We start from the raw sequence: 13,825 nt of genomic DNA on the forward strand, positions 1-13,825 counted from the left end.
AGGAATTGGTCATCCAATCCAATGATTAGGTAATTACGCTGGTAAAATTGTAGTGGAGAGTGAAACAACGTGTGTGTGTGTGTGTGTGTGTGTGTGTGTGTGTGTGTGTGTGTGTGTGTGTGTACCAAAGCAAAAATGATTATTGGTTAAGGTTTACTATTTGTTTTCCCTCGTGCGCGCTTATCGCCAATATTAAAACAGCCTGAACTGTCACTTGAACAGAGCGGTGGATTCGATTGATTATTGAAGAACAAAAATGTGATTACATGCATATTGCGTACTATTACTGCTTGCAGGAAAATCCTCTATACTATTTATTTTGCAAGCGTACTCCTGTCTGTTTTTCAACGCAATATTTGTTATTAGATTATTCGGTGAACAAAATGAAATCTACTTTACAACAGAGTTCTATTACTTCGTTGTCAGATGAAGGACGTGACTGTATGTTACATTCGCAATGGGATATACTGAACCATCCACTGTATAACGATTGTCAAGTTAATTCTATCGATCTTTTCTCATTCTTTTTGTTGCACACGTGGACTTCATTCACGAGTGTCTGAACCGACCAACTTCAATCTCCGAGCGTTTGGGACGCTCCCTGGTTGAGTCTGCTACACTCCAGGCAAGCTTTGTAATAGGAATATATTTTTATGGGCGTTGTCTTGATTCCCTTTTTTTTTCGTAGTATCAAGCGCTCCTGTGAACGCAGAGTTCTGTCAGATACTTTATATTAATGTGCTATTAATGTCAAATGTCCACTCCTGTTTCAAAGAAGTGTTATAGGAAAGCGACTAAAAATAAGGATCATAACTGCCTCTTTTTCAGGTTATGAATATGCGATCAAGTTGGCGATGTGTTCAAACACATTACTGACAGAAAGTTAGGACTTCCTGACTGATGAAAAAAGGCTTATTTGTGCAGCGAACATAGGGGCGTGATTTGACATTGAGCTGCAATGACAGTGGAAAACAGTGCCGTCTTATGAATACCAGCACGAGTTGTGCCTCAAAGGTCAAAGCGCGCGTGGCGACAATGCGACAAATCGATGACTCCTCTAATGAGAGACCACCAACAAAAGCGGGTTTTGAGAACAGATAGTGTTTCAAGGAAAACCATGAGGCGCATTGAGAAATGGTCGTGGGGAATTAGGAAATAAAGCATCGGTTTCCGGAAATGAAGTTTTCAAACATGAGTTGCTTTTGAGAACGTATGGCGTTCTCTCAGAAAGAAGTATTTACTCTTGTCGAGGAAGAATAAGTAGCCGTTCATTTTCGAAACTTATAAGCGGCAAACTTCTCCCACTCACAGAATGTAAGACGATAAACTCTCCGTCACATTTAAAGACAAATAACAAATATAAAAAGAAAGATAAAGAAGTAAGCTAAATACAACAAGTAGATGAATGAATAAGTAAATGAATGAATTAATAGATTAATATATAGGAAAAAAAAATAAAACAGTAAAACATAAAATTAAGAAAATACAAAAAATAAATAACAATTATAAAATGAAACAATAAACAAAAACAAATGAACGCTTGAAAACCTATACAAAACAAAACACATAAAAAATACTCGGAGATAAATAAAGATAAAAAATGAAAATAAGATCAGAATAGACAAATAAAACCAGAATGAATTAGACGAACGAAAAATAACTGAAGCTGTCCAAACCCGCAGAAAGCCAAGGCCGTGACGACGCAGGGAAGGTCGCGGCAGGACAAACTAATCACTCTTTGGCACTCATTAACTTTTGATATGAGAGAGTTTGTGAGCAAGGAATGTGAAGAGTGTTGCGTAGTATTACATCGTTGCCATCACCGCTGCGTGCACCTTTCAATGACCTGATGTAGTCGTGCCATTGTGCTTCGCCTCCATGCTTCATTCACCTTCTCTGACACACTGAACGAAGCATTGAAACATAAATATAGACTTATTCTATTTTAGTTGAAACTCTACCTCTCACGGAAAGAGTTATTGAATATCTGGAAATTATATAATGATTTAGGAATACTAAGGCCACTTTTCCTTTGATCTTACAAGTAATTCCCGGGCGAGAAGTAATTACATGAAAACAAGATGAATACAGACACAATTATCTCATCATGATCATTAAGGCACTGGCAGGACACGCCACCTCCATTCCTTCCACCACCGACCACTTCCTGCCAGATACACATACACACACACACACACACACACACACACACACACACACACACACACACACTATGGCAACTTATCCAGCCATTAGATTTTTGGACGTCTTCTTGGTATTGTACTGTTCCATTCCCTATAGTCAGCAATTTCTCCCACACGTCAGACTCCCAGTGCTCTTGAAACTTTTGCTGATAGCTTTTGATGAATTGGAATGTTGTAAATAACTTAGTTTTTTTTAATATGAATGATTTATCATCTCTCGTTGAATGGCTATGTTATTTATGATGAGACTCGGCCTATCTGCTGGGAAAGAGTGAGGCAGACAGACAGACAGACAAATAGACAGGTCAGACACTCTTAGTTATATACGTAGAGAGAGAGAGAGAGAGAGAGAGAGAGAGAGAGAGAGAGAGAGAGAGAGCCGTACATTCACTTTACAACATATATGATTTCTGAATATTTAATGGTATAACACGTCGCTATAGGCCACCACCAGTCCCCTACTTAAAAAGAAAAAAAAAAACTTTTTTCCCCTTGTCTATACCTCGGTCCTCCCGCCCCATCCCGTTCCACCGACTTTTTTTTTGTTAGCTTTTTTTTTTTTTCTGTACGTGTCTACTCCATAGCTTTTCTTTCCAGCACACAATGATTATTAATATGTTTGAATAAAACACATTAAATTCTCAACTTTTTTCACGTACTGGTTTTACTTGGCCCATTAAACACATTGTGTCAAAAACCATGTTCCTCATCGCTTGACAACAGTGCACGATGCTCCTTCTATTCGGAGCGCAACAGGGCCGCCGCGCGAAGAGATACAACGGCATTGAGTGTAATTAGTACACCGGACCACTAAAGATGCGAGCTGCACACCAGCGGCCCGAGTGGTGAGCGCTTGAGCCGCTCCCAGGCGCGCCACAATCATAATTTGAATGGTGGACTTTTGGAAATAAGAATATTCATGCATATTACTAGAAAACAACACCATTACTTGCGAAGTGGTAATATAAACAATTCATCACTGAGATATGAGAGTATTTCGTAGTTTTGTTCGTCAAAAATGAATAAATGACTACATTTCCAGCAAAAAAAAAATGTGTTCGGTGCTGAAGAAATGTTGAAAATGCAAACTATATTTCGTTAGTTGTGGTGTAACTCCCGGCGCTATGCTTGTGCTGAATATCCGGCGCGGGAGTGGCGGCGAGGCAAACCAGAGGAATTCCTCGTACAACATCAACACACACTCACACACAGCATATCTCACAAAGCAAACTCATATCTAGATTATTACATCGGCAGAGAGACATGACTCTTCTACCCACAGCACTCTTAACCCTTTCAATACTGAGACGCATCTTTGTCTTGATTTTTGTGTATGATTAGACGATTTTATTTGCATTAGGAAGGGTCTATGCAGGTCAGAAGATTAATGATCAAATTCTTTACTATTCTAATCCTAACATATGTTTCTTAAGCTATATAAAAGCGCCAAATAGTAACCAAAATTAATATGAAAACGCGTCCTGGTGCTGAAGAGATTAAGGACTTAACGGCCATAGCTAAGATGATATATAGCGGTGTCTAATCAAGTCTGAATTACCACGTGGATAAAAGTCATGAGTCCTTTACCCATAGTACTTACTCTAGGGGATCGAAGCTGTCAGGATGGGGAAGATTAGCAAGAGGGAGGCGAGGAGAACCATACTTCCCCACCCCCGTCAGTGAGTGAGATGCTCCATTACCGGGCACGGAAAATGCATTAAGAGGGTAATAATCTGAGTCTCTGCGCGGCAAGAAGAATGTTTATGCGAAGATAAGTGGACGCGGGCAGGAAAAAGTAGAGGAAAGTGTGATAATAAATCTTCTTACACGCAGTAGAAAAAAGAAAGGAAGACAATAAAGCAAAGTGGAAGTAAGCAGGAGAAAATAAATAACTAGGTCAAGATATTTTGTAGATGTAAGTAGGAAGGAAAAAAAAAAAAACTAGAAGGTAAGACAAAAACGAAAGTGGATGAGAGGAGAAAAGAAACGAGAAAATAAAACAGAAACAAGAAAGAAAAGGTAACAGAAGCAACTTAATGCAGATATAAGGAGAAAGAAAGTAATAGAGTTAAATGTATATAAACAAGAAAAAGTTAAATGGCCGCCTTAGAAACAGGAAAATAAGATAAAAAAAAAGTTGGAAATCTATGCAACATGGAGAGAAGCTACAACAGTGACGTTAAAACTCTAATGAAACAAGTTTTGGTGCGACAGTCTTAGCGCAGTCTAATTATAAAGTGGTGAAATTAATGCAGCGGAGGCAAAATGCAAAAGTTTACAGTCGCTGCTTACAGTACAATATAACCAGTCAGAAACGTGCAAGAGAGAGAGAGAGAGAGAGAGAGAGAGAGAGAGAGAGAGAGAGAGAGAGAGAGAGAGAGAGAAACTCATAAAAGGATCTACAGAAGGAGACTTCCTCAAAACTCTGACACTATTAAACTCCACAGAATGACTCGGCCTCGTCTTGAGCGGCTCCCCACGTGTGATGCTTTGGCGACTTCTTTCATCACCATAACTTTTTATTAGGGTGTCCCGTGGCGGCCCGACGGCGGTGCGAGCTGGCGCCTGAGGGGACAGTCGCAGCAGCAGCAGCAGCAGCAGCAGCAGCGACGCCTGGCACCGAGTGGGAGCTGGAAGTGGGAGGCCGGAGGAGAGCCGAGGCCCGGGAGTTGCCAGTAGTCTCTCAGTCTTCGAGGGTGCGGGTGATGCGATACTCAGCTCACCGAGAGTCGCGCGCGTCGCTAACTATCGTAGTAATTTCACTTCCAGCAAAGTTTCCTTGAACAAGATTGTGTATGATTATCTTTCCCGAATACGCGTACACCATTACTGTTCCGCGGAGTCATGGATGTTGTTGTGTGACGTGTTTTTACTTGTCTCAGTGCTCGGTTGTTTTGTGAGATCTTTCCCTGCCGTGCTACTTGCTGCCTCAAGGAAAAACTCGGGTGTGCTTTTCCGTGGCAAAGTTAGCTTGGTCTCTGGCCCATCACGGCTGAGTGGAGATGTTGCCTCTGTTTTCCCGTAACACTGCTCCGGCATCATTGCACGGCGACATCTAATTCTTTCAGGTAAGAGGCTTGCATGTTAACAAATCTTTCCTGAGCGTTACCAAATGTAGACAATGAGATGAAAACTTTTGAACTTACATCAATATTTAAATGACTTATGTAGAAAAGAATATATGAGCGGCAACAGTATTATGAAACAAAATTCATTAATAGAAAAATCATCGCGAAAACCGTAAGAAAAAGCTTTAGAATATTAGGTGTGTTTCTGAGGTTTAGAGAACAAATAAAAATTAGCAAATCAGGCAAATAGACAAAATGAGTTACACATTACAGAAGTACTCTAAAAAAAAAGTTAACAAAGATACGCTGAAAGATAATAATGTTGAGAGAGAGAGAGAGAGAGAGAGAGAGAGAGAGAGAGAGAGAGAGAGAGAGAGAGAGAAACTAACAAACAGACAGATGGATGAACTCACGTACCACCAAACACAGACAACAGCCTAACAACATCTACTCCATCAGCAACACACACACACACACACACACACACACACACACACACACACACACACACACACGGATGAAAACAAGACTTTAGCCCTTTACTGAGAAGATGGCAGTGTTATCCAGGAAGCTTCTAAGAACGGGAGGCGGCGTGTGGAATTTAGTGGTAGATGATGATAAATGGAGACATGAGAGTCGTCCATACCAATTCTCGGGGACTTAAATCTTGAGCAAGCAAAGTAAAGAATTAGAATCACATTAGGTCAGTCGCTCCTGTTGCTTGAAGGACTGGTTAGATTAGATTGGGTTAGGTTAGGTTAAGTAAAGTTAGGTTAGATTGGGTTGGGTTAGGTAAGGTTAAGTAAAGGCTAGATTGGGTTAGGTAAGGTTAAGTAAAGGTTAGGTTGGGTTAGGTAAGGTTAAGTAAAGGCTAGATTGGGTTAGGTAAGGTTAAGGAAAGGTTAGGTTGGGTTAGGTAAAGTTAAGTAAAGGTATTATATCTATTTTTAGAATAGGTAAGGTAAGGTTGTACTATGTTTTGTTTATATTAACTTATGCTATGACTTACTGATTAGGATAGGTTAAGTAAAATGATGAAATGTCTGTTTAGATTATATCATATTTAAGTTCCTCTACATTATAATTGTTTAGGTTACGTTTGGTTTATTTAGTTTAGCTTATGTTACTTTTTTATTTTATTTATGTTGATCTGTTATTGAGTGCATTTAAGTGCCACAACAGCAAGGTCATATGGCGCTGTGGTTAGTAGAAGATTGTCATACTAGACCGGATAACTTAACCTAACCCGACCTAACATATCGCATTCTTTTTAGGGGATTGCTTTTCTCTGTTTCTAGAAAATTCAAATATTAAGTTTACCATCGAGACAGTGAAGTGGCTAGCGTGACAATTCCTTAACCCCTTCAGTACTGGAACGCATTTTTAATCACGAGTTTTTGGGTATGATTAGATGATTTTATTGACATTAGGAAGGGTTTACGGAGGTCAGAAAATTAATGGCCAGAGTCTTTACTATTTTAATCCCCACATGAGTTTCTGAGGCTGTATAAAATCGCCAGATAGTAAGGAGAACAAATATGGAAACGCGTCATGATACTAAAGCGACTAAAGAGAATGAGTAAAGAACTATTTGCGTCTCCCTGCAACACTACCTCTCTTGCCTCGCTAGTCTCGGAGTTCTGTTTGACGAACCTCTCAGATACCTGCGAGATCCTTGACTCCTGTACCGAGCCGCGTTTTCATGTTAGTTTTGATTACTATTTGGTGACTTTATACAGCTTCAGAAACTTATGTGGTGATTAGAACAGTAAAGACTCTAGCCTTTAATCTTTTGATCTCCATAGACTCTTTCTAATGTAAATGAAATCGTCTAATCATATACAAAAACCATGGTAGATATGCGTCTCAGTAATGAAGGGATAAAAAAACAACAACATAATAACAAATAAACATCTTGAGGAGAGAACAATACATGGCACTTGATACTGTCAGGAAAAATAGGAAGTGATAGTTTGAGCTTCACTGTGTCTATTGATTTCGAAGTTCTGTTTCACGAAGCTCTCGAACACCGGCAAGAAACTGAAACGAGACAAAGAGCAAAGGAACATCTAGACTGTGAAATAATGGACGACAATTGATCTTACCATGATACGAATATATAATAATTTTAGCTTCACTTTTTGTACTCTTTTGTGAATCGCTTAAGTTCTGTTTCACGAAGCTCTCGAACACTGGCAAGAGACTGATACGAAACAGGACAGAGTGCATTCTAAAAAGAGGATAATGCACGAAACCCGATCTTGCCGTGAAAATACGAATATCTCTCAGCATAAGTGAAGAGTTGTGGTAAATGTTTCGTAAGATATAAAAAGCCGCGACACTGAAAAAAAAAGGTGGAAGTTGAAGGAGATAAGAAAGGATCATCTGTTGCTGGAAAGGTTTGCCGCTCTCAGAAAAAGGTTTTGATTGCAATAAAAAACAAAAAAAAAAAAAAGAAAGGACCATGGCTAGGCAGTACATTTTTATCCTTTTCTACTTTTTTCTATTTTTTTTTTGTCTCCATTGTCGTGTTTTGTAGGTACACGCTCGAATAAAAAGCCAAAAGAAAAAATATAGAGATCGATGGTTTCTTCTCTCTATCACGAAATACAAGACACCCAGAACCACACGAGTTTTTTTTTTTTTTTATAAAAGTGAGCAGTTTTCGTCCCCCGTGCGTCAACACCACAAAGAAGACACAGTGGAAAGAAAGAAGAAAATGTGGAAAGAAAAAGGAAAAACATGTGGGAAGGGAACAAAATCGATACAGTTGTAAAATCGTACGAGGAGTAAAGGCGTCTTTCATGAAGGAACTTTATGACATTACAGACTTGGGCTCGCTTTACTGCGCCACGAAGAGCACGGCAAGCAACCATGGATGTGGCAGAGAAGGAAATAGCAAACAAGAAGTACATGAAGGCGTCCATCACAACGAATGCTCATAACAAGTAACAAAGTGTAAAAAGTTAAAACTAATTGAATGAATTAGTCAGTAAAATAGATAAATATGATAAAAAAAATGAATAAATAAATGGATAGATAGATGAAGTGAAAAACGAATAAATAAAGTAACAGAAAAATACAAGTACATTTCTTTCACAGTAGATATCCGAGACAATCACCAAATTACATTAAATACAGAAGAATGCTTGAAAATATACTAACGTATCCATTACAACGAATAACAGAGGCAATCAGTGAGCTATACCACATGAAAAGCGAAATTATAAAATATATTTAGTTTTACTTTTAACAAACAGATGATACAATTTCAAAAGGAAAATGGAAACACATAAACATTTCTGTACAACGAAAAAAAGACGGTGTAATCAACGAAGTGTACCGAGGCTAGAAATACGAATGTTTCTCTTACTACACTAAAGAGCAACGAACGAGGAGCAGTAGCTGTCCCAACCATGAGCAGCCTGACGGAGCGTTCACTATCGACCTAAGTGACCACCCTCTCAACCTCATTCCCTTTCCGCCTACAGGAGCGCGCCACCAACTAAATGTCCGATCGCCAGCGTACTGAACCACTGCACTCAAGTTACACCACACTCGAATGTGATAGAAGCAAATACACGAGTCTTTGTAAGCAGCGGAGGAAGGTCACACACTCACACACACACACACACACACACACACGGTGGCAGACACACACGGTGGCAGACACAATCAAGAAGTAGTTCCTGTTATGATGTGAAAATCGGCAGTGGTGCATCCTAATTCCACGCTGCAATCCACGAGGCATTTAAAAGAGGGAGTGAGATAAAAGTTTTGCACAATTACAGTGAGGAAACATTTTAAAACAGTCGCACGAAAGAGACTGCAACGTTACCCACTTATACGCCCAAAGTAGCTTGACCCGTCACTGCCAATAGAATGCTCCATTACCGTCTCCAAACACTGTAATCTTTTCTCGTTCCTAAGGAGAACCCGGGGAAAACTTGAGCCTCGCTTGGTTTGCTGATAAGAACGAGGACACAGTAGTGCTTCATTGACTTCATTGTGAAGGGGTTTGTAGTAACCCGAGGCATCAATACAGACAGTTTGGTTTGGCTGAAGATATGATGCATTTCTTGGTAAGATCTAATTACTGGCGTGTTAGATTACCAGTTACTTGTGTTCAAGATCTCTGGGAAGCGTGTTTTCTGCAGCGCTCCATGTCGTGTTAACTGGAATTTGGTGTCGCTGAGAACAAGACGCATCTCGTGGTGTTGTCTGACTTACCCTGTGGAAGATTAACGGTTATTTGTGTTCACCATCTCGGAAAGTGTCTGCAGTTATTCCCTGTCACTTTAGCTGGGACATAGTGAAAACAAGACGCATTTCGTGGTGGGGCCCGACTCTTGGTGTGGGAGACGAGCAGATTACAGTGGTGTCGTGCGTTTGCGATCTTGGGAAGCGTTGTCTCTCAGCAAGTGCCTCCTGTCGCGGTAACCGGAGCTCGTGTAACTCCATTTACATGTCATTTATCCGACCGTTCACTCGGCAAGAATGCAAATTGAATTCGTCATTACTCTTTGCGGTGGAAAAGTATGCGATTTGGTTGTTTCTCTCCGTCCTCCATACCAGGACGCAGATGCCTCGAGGTCCACACAATGCTAGATATTCTGAAATCTAAAGACTATGAATAAGAAATGATACTCGTGAGTCTGAAAGCATAAAGGGATGGAAGCACATACACACACACGCACACACACACACACACACACACACACACACACACACACACACACACACACACACACACACACACACACACACACACACACACACACACACACACAAGCAAACATAAACATATCGTAACGTTTGCTATCCATAATTCCTTTTGATAATATTAATGTATTTATAGGAACGCACACTAGTGTTTCAATGGAATATAAATCCATTCATTAGTTATTTTATTCTGATAGTTTGTTAAATACGAGCATTAGACAAACATATCAGTTGTGCACGAAAAAACATGCCAGTAAACAAAGTCAAATATTCATGTACGTATATATTTCAGCTTGTGTATTGATATAAATATATGTAGAGGCAGATATTATATTTACACGTAAGCCCGACTCATATATGATTATGTATGGCATGAGAGAGAGAGAGAGAGAGAGAGAGAGAGAGAGAGAGAGAGAGAGAGAGAGAGAGAGAGAGAGAGAGAGAGACACACACACACACACACACACACACACACACACACACACACAGCAAGACTATTCATAAGAACGTAAACTGATATGGCGTTTCCACTTTTGTATATATTTTTACTCAGATATGCTGTGTGTGTGTGTGTGTGTGTGTGTGTGTGTGTGTGTGTGTGTGTGTCACGGTCGTCACATTCTCTATTGAGTGTATCCATTTTTAGCATCGGGTCAATAAGAAGTCTCGGTGAGCTTAATCAAGAAGTCTCGCATCTGAGTGAGTTTCTTCCCTGTGTTTGTTTATGTACCGTTATCATTTCCTCTCTCAAAATGAAGACATAAACTGGAATCAAGGAATAACTTGGATATCTTTGCATTTCTATTAATCAGTGACCTTGAAATGATGAACTGAAGACAAGAAGGGAAAGGAGTTTGTAAAAAATAATCTTTGCATAATACCAAAAGTGACATGTTAGAGATTAGCGTTTAATGCACGTGCTAAATTTCAAATAATGCGACAAATTAAGATTTTCATACCTGTCTATTTACCTACTTATGTTTTTCCTTCTTTCGACTTGAACGTTTTGGAAGGAGGGTGTTAAATTGGTTACTAAAGTTTTTTATAATCTCTCCTTGAATTATCTTCTTGGATATCGGTACACATGTCAAGCAATTTATCTGTTTATTATTGTATTTATTTTTCTTTCTCAGTGCGACAAACTAAGATCTTTACGCTAATATGTTTATCTAGTCATTTTTCTCTTCCTTCCTTCTTTCCTTCCTTCGAATTGAATGTTTCGGAAAGAGAGTGTTAAGATATTTTTGTTACTAGTTTGGTCAAGTTTTTGTAATGTCTTCCTTATAATCTTCTTGGAGACCGATGCAAATGTCAAGCAATTTATCTGTTTGTTATTGTATCTATTTTTCTTACTCAAACAATACAACAAACTAAGGTCTTTATATACACACCTGTCTGTTTACTTATGTTCCTCTTCCTTCCTTCCTTCCCTCGACTTGAACGTTTCGGAAAGAGAGTGTTAAGATATTTTTGTTACTAAATTAGTCAAGTTTTTATAATCTCTCTTTATAATTATCTTCTTGGAGACCGGTGTATATATCAAGCAATTTATCTATTTATTATTGTCTATTTTTTTTTACTTAAACAATGCGACAAACTAAGATCTCTCTACCTGTCTGTTTATCTATGTATGTTTCTCTTTATCTCTCCTTATGATTACCTTTTTGGAGACCGGTGTATTTATCAAGCTATTTATTTATTTATTATCTTACCTGTTTTCTTACTCTTGACCAAACTTCTGAACATATAAAAAGTGTATATTGTGTTGTGTGCTTTACAAAAATTTAGTTAATCACCATTTTTGAAACGAGAATTGCATGACTTCTGTGCACAATAAGAAAGCCGTATATAGATTCGATGTTTATATAGATTCCTCAGGCAGGCTTTATTTGCGAACAGCGGAGTAAGTTGCCTTATATATACCTACTTTCAGAATTTTCTCACAGTTGTAAGTCCTCTGATGCAATGAAAAACCCACCAATTGTCAGGTTTTGGAAGTAGAATGCCAGGCGGTCTAATTTCAGACTGACGGAAAAACAAAAACTATACTAGAATTGAATGCAGAAAGTTACGGAATTTCTGGTAATGAACCTTCTTATCCAATGAAAAATCCACCAATTGTCAGGTTTAGGAAGGAGAATGCTAGCAGCTCGAATTTCAGACTGACGGAAAGCATAAACTACACTAGAATTGCAAATTATACTAGAATTAAATGCAGAAAGTTACGGAATTTCTCACAATGACTGAACCTTCTGATCCAATGAAAAATCCACCAATTATCAGGTTTAGGAAGGAGAATGCCTGGAGGTCGAATTTCAGACTGACGGAGAACACAGACTACACTAGAATTGAATGCAGAAAGTTACGAAACTTCTGAGGATAACTGAACCTGACTGCTTCTGCAACACTCATTAATTATACATACATTGCTACCCATACATAACCCTCCAGGGGCACTTGCTTCGTGAAAACCATAAATTCCAGTCAATCCCTCTGGTGCGCGGGGAAGAGGGTGACAAACAGGAATAAGAGCAGAGAAGGAAGAGAGGAATAGGAATAAGAGACAAGGGAAGCGAGAGGAAATTAATAACCCTTCGTCCCATCTGCTGCAAGAGAGAGACAGATCACGTGACAGTGGAAAAGAATTGTCTGGGAAAGACGAGGCACAAGACACACGGAAATGAGACGCCGAGGAAACTAGGCATTGTATATCTTAGATTGAGACTTGGAGGTAGAGAGGTTAGGTTTAGGGAGGGGTGTTGGGTGGCGGCGGGGAAGGAATTGGTAGTGATGTATGGAAAACTAGACGTGAGGGAGTTAAGGGATTGAGATTCGGGGATAAAGAGGCAGGGTTTAGGGAGCGGCGTGGTTAGAATGATAGGGAAAGGTAGTGATGTAAGGAGAGGCGTGGAAAACAGGGCTTGAGGTCCGGATATACACGAATTTGGTAAGAATGACGTGATGGAGATAGCGAGGAGATAAAGCAGTGATATGTTTAAGAAGCAAGAGAAACTACGTAGCAAATACATAGAAAATAAAGAGGAAAATATGGCATGAAAAGAGGCTGTAGTACAAGGTTAATGCGTCTGGAACAGCCTCCCCAACTGTGTAGTAAATGTTGAATCAATTCGTGAGTTTGAAAAGAAATGAGACGATGTATGGAAAGATGAAGAACAAAGTTTGATTATACTGAAAAAAATAGGGAGCCTTAATCACAGTCTTGACCACATGACCATAAGATCTAGAACGCGTAATTCAGAGCTGGAGTCACAGGCTTGAATCGGCCTTTTCCAGGAATCGTCTATGAGTTTCTGTGAGTTTTCTGTGAGTCTTTATTACAGGAAGGAAACTACCATTACTTTTTACTTGTTTTTACTTACCATTACTATTTACTTTGGAGACACATTCGAATATACCGGTGCTTGAAGGAGACATGGTGTTGGAAAGTGAATATCATAACTCTGATCTGTATAATTAATAAGGAATACCAGTTGTACCACATTTAGGATAGATTATTAGGAAAGAAGTTTAGTTGAAGGGGACATGGCTGGGATAATGAGGACAGGAATGAATGATGGCTACGAGATCAAGACACAAAGAGGAGAACTATAGCAAATTTTGGACACAGTTTCGGAAATTTAGAGGTTTGCTATATGTGGATGAAGGCAGGCGGGGCGGTGAAGGCTAGTTGGTGGTGAGCGGAAGGAGTGGTAGCAGAAATGAGTTTGTACGTGGAATGTTGGTGCTCTGTAGCTGGAGAATGTTGGGTTTAATTGATCTTTGACCTAGGTACTAATCTCTTCCCTCCCCCTGTCCTCCTCTCCTAGAAGT

At 39.4% G+C, this 13,825-nt stretch overlaps 1 protein-coding gene across 3 annotated transcripts in view; it reads left to right on the top strand.

Moving 5' to 3' along the window:
- Positions 1–4,840: 4,840 nt before the first annotated feature.
- Positions 4,841–13,825, top strand: part of LOC123508323 (nephrin-like) — a 127,655-nt gene continuing 118,670 nt past the window's right edge. Inside the window, exon 1 of one of the 3 annotated variants that reach the window (XM_045261933.1) lies at positions 4,841–4,957. The gene's annotated coding sequence lies outside the window, so the exon portion shown is untranslated. The remainder of the gene's footprint in view (positions 4,958–13,825) is intronic. The other 2 variants (XM_045261934.1, XM_045261932.1) reach the window with 2 other exon arrangements.

This window comes from Portunus trituberculatus, chromosome 24 (genome assembly GCF_017591435.1).
Source record: "Portunus trituberculatus isolate SZX2019 chromosome 24, ASM1759143v1, whole genome shotgun sequence".
In the NCBI taxonomy this organism is placed as follows: Eukaryota; Metazoa; Arthropoda; class Malacostraca; order Decapoda; family Portunidae; genus Portunus; species Portunus trituberculatus.